This window comes from Sciurus vulgaris (genome assembly GCF_902686455.1).
Source record: "Sciurus vulgaris genome assembly, chromosome: 11".
NCBI classification, from domain to species: domain Eukaryota; kingdom Metazoa; phylum Chordata; class Mammalia; order Rodentia; family Sciuridae; genus Sciurus; species Sciurus vulgaris.
Window position 1 is genome coordinate 74062648 of NC_136472.1, and position 8424 is coordinate 74071071.

The window sequence follows — 8424 nt, forward strand, 5'->3', positions numbered from 1 at the left end:
CTGGCTCAGCGCGGCCGCCGCTCCTCTCCCGGGCAGCCTCCGCACATTTTGCGCAACCCTGCCTCAGGTCCCACCCGCGCCAGACCCCGGGGTCGCGGCCCGAGGAGGCACGGCCGCTCCTCCGCCCCACGGGAGCCGGCCGCGAGGGGGCGGCGCTGGCCATTTAAATACCTCTCCCGCCCGCCACGCCCCTCGGCCCCTTGGCCGCGGGGTCCTAGCGCTCGACGAGGCGGCCCCTGGGACTCGGGTTCTGGGGAACCGGCGGTGCGGGGGTGGGGTGAAGCATCTTCTTTACGCAGGAATCCCGGCTGGGAAGGGGCGGGAAGAGAAGGGGCAAGTGGAGCCCGGGGAGAGAAGGGTCCCGAAGGAAGCGCGGTGGGAGTGAAGCCCAGGGGCAGCCGCACGTGCTAATCGCCGCCCGAGGCGCGCAGGGCTGGGACCAGCGGGGGCGCTAGGAGCCGCAGGTCCACTGAGGAAATCCGGCGCCGCCACACTGAGGCTGGGGCAGACCGGAGAGGTGACTGACGGCAGCTAAACGCGGAAGGAAATGACCCTTCATTGGCCCTGGGGCGGCTGCGGAGGGGGTTCCCCCACACCATGGTCATCCCTCCTCCATCATCTCGGGACTATCAGTTTCTAGTTTTCAGCTTTGGGGGCAATTAATATAAATAAAAACCAATTGACTGAGACTAGTCAGGTCCCCATTTATGGTTGGAGAACCTGAGGCTCAGAAAGGTTATATGGCATATCCAAAGTCACACAATTTGTAAGAGGCAGGGATTTCAGCCCAGTGTGCCCACAAAGCTATGTCCAGGCTAGTGTGCATGTTGTCCGAGTTTCTGTAAGTGCTGTCCCAAGTAGGGTGACAGTATTCTTTTACATCTGTGGTTGGAGCAGATCTTCCCCAAGTCTCCCCCTCTTCTAGACGCTTCGGTCCTCCCACATCACTGTTACCTTGCCCTGGGTGGGTGGGTGGGTGGGGGGGTCCTTGGGAGAGATGTGTCTCCATTACCCTCCAGTCTCTGCTTCCCAGGGTAGATTCCTCCTTCACAATGGTTCTCTTCCCTGATGCTCACCGGGGCTGAAAGTGGGGCCAGATGCCCCATTTTACAGGCCTAAAAGTGACCAACCTCCCGAGGCCTTGTGGCAAACCGGGGTGAAATTGGATTCAGAAGCTGGGTTTTCTGAAACACACAGAGCTCCTGCCTTTTCTTTCTCCCATCCATTCCACGGTGGAAACAGACCTGAACAGATGGAGTGAATGCACCCACAGAGGACATGCTATGTCAGGGAGTGGTCCCCGGGCTTGATCTAGCCTCAGAAGAGGAGGTCAGGGAAGGCTTCTCAGAGAAGGAGACCAGAGCTGTCACAAGGGAATGGCTAGGAGGTTGCAGGAAGGGACCCAGCAAGGCCTGAGAAGGCCCACCTCCAGCCTGGGGGCTAACTATGCTCACAGGAGTCCTAGCTGGCCCATCCTGGTGCTCTGGGTGCTTGCACCCTGTCTGGCATTTCTGTACAGATAAAGCAGGGAGGATATTAGCTGCTTCTTGGAGTTGATGCCAAAACTAAGGACAAGGAATCCAGGTTGGGACCTGTACCCAAGGGGTGTTCTGTAACTGCTCTGATGTCTATTAAAGTGATTGCTTGATACTTCTGCTGTACCCCAAGGGCTTCCATTTCCATGTTCTTATTCAAGGGGACAAATGTCTAGGAAAGTTCTAGGAAAGTGCTCTGCAGATGTCCTGTGGTGTGAGCAGATACAGGAGTCTCGGGCTCTCCTCCTCAACCTGCAGCGCTCACCAGGTCCAGGCTAGCTGAGTCCCGCCTCGCCCTTCCTGGAGTTACTGCCAAACAGAAACCACCATGCTGTCATAGAGCTTGGGGGAGGGCTGCAGCAGGGTGGGGCTGGGGCTGGGGTGGGGGGGAGCAGATAGCAGCCCCTCTGCACCCCTAGAGGCTGTGGTTGTGGTTAGTTCCTTCATGGGGTTCCACTTACTCTGTCCGGATGGGGCTCCCCAGGAGCTGGAGATGTGTGGGCAGCCGCGCGTGCCCACCCGCTACAGATGCCTCTTGGGACCAGGGGCTAAAGACCGAGAACTCCGCAGTACCCTTCCTTCACCCCCTCCCTTCTTCAGCTGTCACGTTGTGTGTGACTTTTGGCAGATTGCTTGATCTTTTGACCTCAGTTTGTTGATCTGCCAAGCAAGGCTAATTCTATCACTGACATCCCGCCCTGATGGCAGGTCATATGGAATGTGTTAAGTGCCTGTTGGGGCCTGGCCTAGGGTGTTTGCTCAGAAAACATCCTCCCCCTTCCTGGTGGGCCTTGGGTAGCTGCTGATGTCCCGTGCCTACTCTTGTGGACCTCCCACGCCAGAAGGGAGTAGCCTCGAACACAGAGGATGACCGAGTCCAGAGGCCTTGAAGGCCACATCCAGGAAGCTGAGCTTGAGTCTGCAGGAGATAGGGGATGGGATTTGCCAGGCATCCATGGGGAGGGTAGCAATCTATTAAAGGCCACAGAGGCCAAATTTCCACACGATACTCTTAGCTCCAGCTCACACACACCCAGAATGGGGAATTCTCCTGGACAGCCTGTGGATGAGCAACTCAGACTTCCACATGGATGTTTTGTGGAGATTCTTCTATTTCCTCATGTACTGGTCAGTGAAGACAGGAGACACATCTTTTTCTGGGTCCTCATGACTATCATTCTGAGACAGTGCCTCTCAAGCACCAAGTCAGGCTCAAGGCTCACTGGAAGTGTTTTGCTCAGGTCAGGTTGAAACCTTATGTAGGAGCTAGTGGCCCAGAAAGGTAATGATGTACACATCCTGTGCGGCCTTAGACAAGTTGCTAAACCTCTCTAAGCCTTGCTATCCTTGTAGAGCTAGAGTGGGAAAGACCCTGTTACCCCGGACCCCAACTTAGTTTCCTCTGCTTTTTGCCAGATACTCACTATAGACCAGTCCTTCCTCTCATGTGGCAAATCAGAATAAAGACAACCATAACCTTCCAAGTAGGTGCCTTTATTCTCAATTATTGGCTGGGAACTGAAGTTCAGAGAAGTTAAGTAACTTGCTCAAGTCACACAGTTTTGGAGTCAGGAATTGAACCCACCCACATCTCTTTTTTCCCTCAATGCTCCTGCCAGCACCCATGTGGGCCCCTGGGAGCCAGGGAGTTCCCCATTAGCCCTTACTTGGGCCCTGCCTTCTGGAGCAGAACACTGGGTTCCCCAGTTCTTCCCCTGCCCACCCTCCTTTGTGCCCTCGGGCAGCTGGGCTCAGGCCATACCAGCTGTGGACCACCTCCTGAAGGGACAATGGGAGAAGGCAGCAGATGTGTCTGGGTGTCTGCCAAAAGCCAACACTAGGTGCTTGGAAAACAGACCCCAGGGGACCGGGTGGTGGCTCTGGCTCTGAGGAACACCTGGTCTGTTTTGGTGGAAGCTTTTAGGGGGCTTGTGGGATGGTGCCAGCCATCCTGCAATGTCAGGACATCACTGCCCCCTTTTACAGAGGAAGGACCACCTCAGGCTGTGGACAGGGCAGGGCAGGGCACGGCAGGTGCTCCCATCTGGGTCCTGCGGCTCCAATGGCCGTGTGCATGGCCAGAATTTGCGTGGCTGGTTTTCTGCTCTTAGTGGGACCTGGATTAGCCTCCCCATGGAGTCGCCTTGGCCTCCGCACAGGAGACTGCTGGCTCAGAGTCCCACCTGTGAGTAACTGTGGCTGGGGGCTCTGGAGGTTCCCAGAGGCCCCCAGAGTCCGGGAGATATTAAGTGAGAAAATTTGAGACCGGGTGAACCAGGCAGGGCGGGATTAGAAGCGTCTCCGCAGCCTGACTCTGTGCTGAGCTGTGGACCGTGAAACCGCAGCTTTCTTCAGCGCCGAGGCTGCTGGGAACCTGAGGGCTTGTCTCTCTGAGCCTTGCAACTTTTTTGCCCTGTTTTACTCATGTGAAGGTTAACCCTGATGGATCCTGTTTTTGATGGTGCCAGATTTTGCAGCGTGGGCTTGGGTTGTGGTCCATGAGGCCAGAAAGCATCAACTCCAAGCTAGCCAGAGCCGCAGAGCCACATGGGGGGCCAGGCAGCGGCCAGCACACGAGTCCCTGAAGAAGACACCACTGGGAACAGGGTGCAGGCCAAGAAGAGACGGGCTGCCCTGAGGACAGCCCTGCCCCAGGGCGCTGCCCCTAGGCACTCTCCCTTGTGTCTGTTTCCTCGGCTGTAAAAGGAAGGAGGTCATCCTGCCAAGTTCAGGGGCGGCAGGGTGATAGTGCCATGGGAAGGGGAAAGGCACGAGGGCCGGGCAAATCTGATGCTTGGCACCATCTTCCTCAGGGAAAGTCCACATTCCATGGTTGACTGAAGGGACATAGGAAGTCCCCAGTGGTCGGAAAACGTGACCGGAAGTCCTGGGGGACCTGGTCTGGGAGTGGAGCTATGTCAGTGTCCCTGCCCCTTTAGGTCAGTGTGCCACAGACAGACCCACGCCTGTGAAGCCTGGGGAGGGCTGTGGCCCTGGTGGGCACTTCCTGCCACCAGCAGTTCCCGGAGGTCTCCTCTCTTTGTCCAGACCAGGTTCCTCACTGAGCCGAGCACCCAGTGAATGAGAGGCTCCTGTCTTCCTTAGAGTGGTCAAATCCCCAAGGCCCAGCAGAGCTTCCAGAAATTGGCTCCTAGCCACCCGGGTGAGCCCCACAGATAATGGTCACCTTCCAAAGTTTCAGAGAAGCCTACTTCCACTCTAATGAGGATGACAGATCCTGGGCTCAGAAAGGGTAAGATTGTAGTCTGAGGTCACACAGTAAGCTAAAGGTCCAATGCTCTCGCCCTAACCTAGGTTCTTCTGCATGCCTCACATGGGGTACTGCCAGGTTCACACGGCAACCTCTTCAGAGGCCAAGTCCAGTTCTTCTCAGACTTGAGAAAGTATCAGAATCCCCCAGGGCTGGTTAAAATAGACTGCTGAGCTCCACCCTCAACTGGTTCAGTAGGTTGGAGGTGGAGCCCAGAATCTGCCTCTCTAGCAAACTCCAGTGGTGCCCGCGCTGCGGGTCCACAGACCCCCCTGTGAGAGGCACTGGGCCAGGGAAACGCTGTAGCCGTCATGGCAAGGGAGCAGGGCGCTCATGGGGAGGCTGGGGCAAACCCCACACAGGGTCTCACAGTGGCGCGGCCTTTGCCTATGAAATGGGGGAAACGGTAGCCCCTCCCTCACTAAGGGGCAGACTTGAGAGAATGAAGTATGAAGCTTCTGCTTAGCGGGTTATGAATTTTGCTTCCCATGAGTGGTTTCCCGCTGGGAAGTGCACAAGCTGGCCGGGCATCTTTCACATTCCAGCCCACTTGATCCTTACTGTACCCAGGGAGGCAGACTTCATTATTATTATTATTATCTTCTCCATTTTGCAGATGACATGTGAGGAAACCCAGAGAGGCTTCGTAATTAACTTAAGCTTGCACAGCCAGTGCAGATGGGTCCAGGCAGTGGGGTGCCAGTGCCCACCTACTCATTGTCTCTTGATAGAACATTAATTAGCCGTTAGCCAAAAGAGCAAATGATCTAAAATTTCTGTGTGTTGAGTTGTATTTCCCCTCCCACCACAGGTGGGGTGAAGAGGTCCTGAGGAGGGCAGAGCAGAGAAAAAGAGAAGCCTAAGTTTTGGAAAGAGACCCACCTGGGACCCTGTCCTTGCTGTGCCACTCAGTGCTCTTGGGTGGGTCTCCACACCTCTCTGAACTCATTCCCCACGGCACAGCTTGCTCGGGCTCCTAGTGGGTTATCGTTGGCACCTTTGGGGCCTCGGTTATCTTTGCTCTGATTTCCTCTGGGGAGGTCCTAGAGTGGCTCGTGAAGCTTCTCCTGGGCAGCATGAGGGGGTGGCAGTTCCATTCTGCAGGGGGGAGGTAGAGGCCCCCCAAAATGGGTAAGAGGGTAGGTCTCCCAGCCCTCAGGTGCAGACCGGGTGACCTTCTTGTCCAACTCCCATTGCCCTCATTCTTGGGACCCTCCGGACCTCCTGGGCACAGCAGTGCTATTCTTCAAGGGGCAGCTGAGGCTCAAGGTCACACAGCCAGGAGGAGGCAAAGTGAGGGTGTACCCTCTGCTGTGCTGCGGACACCCCACTCCCACCCCGAGATATCCCTCCATCTGCTGATGGGAGCCGTGTGCGCCCCACAGACACCGCTCACCTGGGAATCCACATCCACCCCTGATGTGTACCTGCAAAACACTGTGGGACACGGGGAGGGGGCCCAGGCTCACGGGAGCCACAGGCGTGTATCACCCCACACACAACGCCACACTGGCGCGCACTGTCACAGACACCAAACCTTTCAGAGACACCTCGAAAGTCACATCGTCACACACAGAGACACACACACTGCAGGAGACCAGTTCACAAACACATGACACACACAGGAAATGCCCAGATGTGCACATGAAGCCTATGGGATGTACACGCCGTTTATCTGCAAAGCCCGCGGGAACACCACGGCCACAAAGCACCACATACTGACACGGCACAGCTCACGTTCCATACGTGCAGTGAGGACTTCAGATGAGCAGGCTCCCAAAGCCAGTGCCAAGACCCCAAGACGGCAGGGGAAAGCCTGGTCAACAAGAGGACAAGAGGCGGCGTCCATGCACACTGGTGCTCCTGCTCCTGAGAACTGGACTACCAGCTCGAAATGCATGGGAGTCTGATTTTCTCAGAAGCAGCCACACAGGAGCAGCAAATGGCTTTCACTATAGCTGATTTCCAGGGACCTAAAAAGGAAAGAGGGGAAAGGACATCATTTGGCCTAAATAAGTCAGAGACGGCTGTGGCCTCCCAGGGAATCCAAGATCCATGCAGATGGGATGCCTGGAGGCTGGGCCAGGGCTCTGGATGCCATCTCCTGGTGGTGGATGCTGGGCCCTGGGCGCAAAGCAACTGCTCTGCCAGGCACCCTGTCTAGCTCCGGAAGCTTGGAAATGGTTATCTGGCTTCTTCCAGGCTGTGGAACTTGTCTGGTCACCTCTGTCCCCTGTGCGCTAGGGCAGGGGACCTGGGTTGAAGGCCTGAATTCATTTCCCCGAAACAAACTTGCTCCTGTGTGCGTCGGGGCCTGCCCGTCTCCTGGGGGACAAGTTGTGCTGCTGCCTGCTGGTCCCCTGGGGAGCTTTTGGGGCCCTGCTTCTGCAGGCTCTCCTGCCATCCCAGAGGCTCCTGTGCACAGCCCTCTTCCAGGCTTCTCTGGTCCCCTCCAGCCACTGCTCTCCTGCCTGTGCCCTCCTAGCTAGACCTCTGGGCTGCTTGCTCTTGCTGTTACGACTCCCTCCACTCTCCTCAATTCGGCCTTCACTGGCCTCCAAACCCCTCACTCCACCAAGCTCAAGGGCAGCCTCCACGCCAGCACTGCCGTGGGTGGACCTGCCTCCCGGCTCCTGGCCACGGCTGCCTGCTCCCTCTCTCTCTGATTTTCTGCCTCCCCTAGCACCTTGTACTGCCCACTCCTGCTGCTTCTCCTGGCCCTGGTGTCCCTCCCTCCTCACCCTCTCCCCATGACAGCACCGTGGCCAGGGTTCCCCTTTCCCACTCACGCATCCACCCATTCATCCTCCAATGCAGCCAGATGAAGTTTCTCTAAAACACAGCCTTACCAGGTCACTCCCTGCTTAAAAGCCTTCGGTGGCACCAGGAGTCGAAGCACGGGCCCCAGTTCCTGTATTCCTGCCGGGGCCACAGGCATCCTCCATGTCCCCCTCTCCTTCCTGCCTTCTCCCAGCCTGCTCACCATCTCTGCCAAGCTCCCTCTCCCCTCTCTTCCTTCCCATCCCTGCCCTTCTGTCTGCCCCTCTCCCCGCATTGAAATGTGCCCGAGTATCTCCCCTGTGGGGTTCTATGCCAATAAGAAAGGCAAGCCTGCTGCTGGAAAGGGCTCTCATGCTGGAGCGCCGTGACTCTGGATCAGGAGAGGACTCACTATGGCGCATGGTGGGAAAGCCCCTCCCCTGGCTGCCTCTAGATGGCCAGAGATCATCACTTTTCCTGCTCTTCACTCTCCCAGAGCCCCCCTGATCTTGACCTCTGTCCCCAGAACACTATGACATCTGCCTCCCTCAGCTCCTCCATCTGCCACCCAGGCACCTGGCAGTTGGCCTTGGCTCTACCTGGGACCCTGTCCTCACCCGCCTACCCCTCTGGACCTTACCCCATCACTCACCCATTTCTGTAACTGGGTCCCACTCTGCGGTGGGTGACTATGTCTGTGTCACCTCTTCCTATGTGACCTCTAAAGCTGTCAGGGTGGTGGAGTTGGTGGGGTCTTGGAGTGGAGGTCCACTTCTGCCATTGGCTTCCCGGATAACCTTGGACTGAGTCTTGAATGGTTTAATCTAAAAAATGAGGAGACCAATACTTACCTTGTGT

The 8424-nt window shown here is 56.8% G+C and overlaps 1 protein-coding gene across 3 annotated transcripts in view; it reads right to left on the reverse strand.

Annotated features, from left to right (window-relative positions):
• LRRC32 (leucine rich repeat containing 32) overlaps window positions 1-155 on the reverse strand; it is a 43471-nt gene extending 43316 nt beyond the window's left edge. For all 3 annotated transcript variants that reach the window (XR_013757670.1, XR_013757671.1, XM_079103105.1), the window contains exon 1: window positions 1-155. The gene's annotated coding sequence lies outside the window, so the exon portion shown is untranslated.
• Between the last annotated feature and the right edge of the window lie 8269 nt (window positions 156-8424).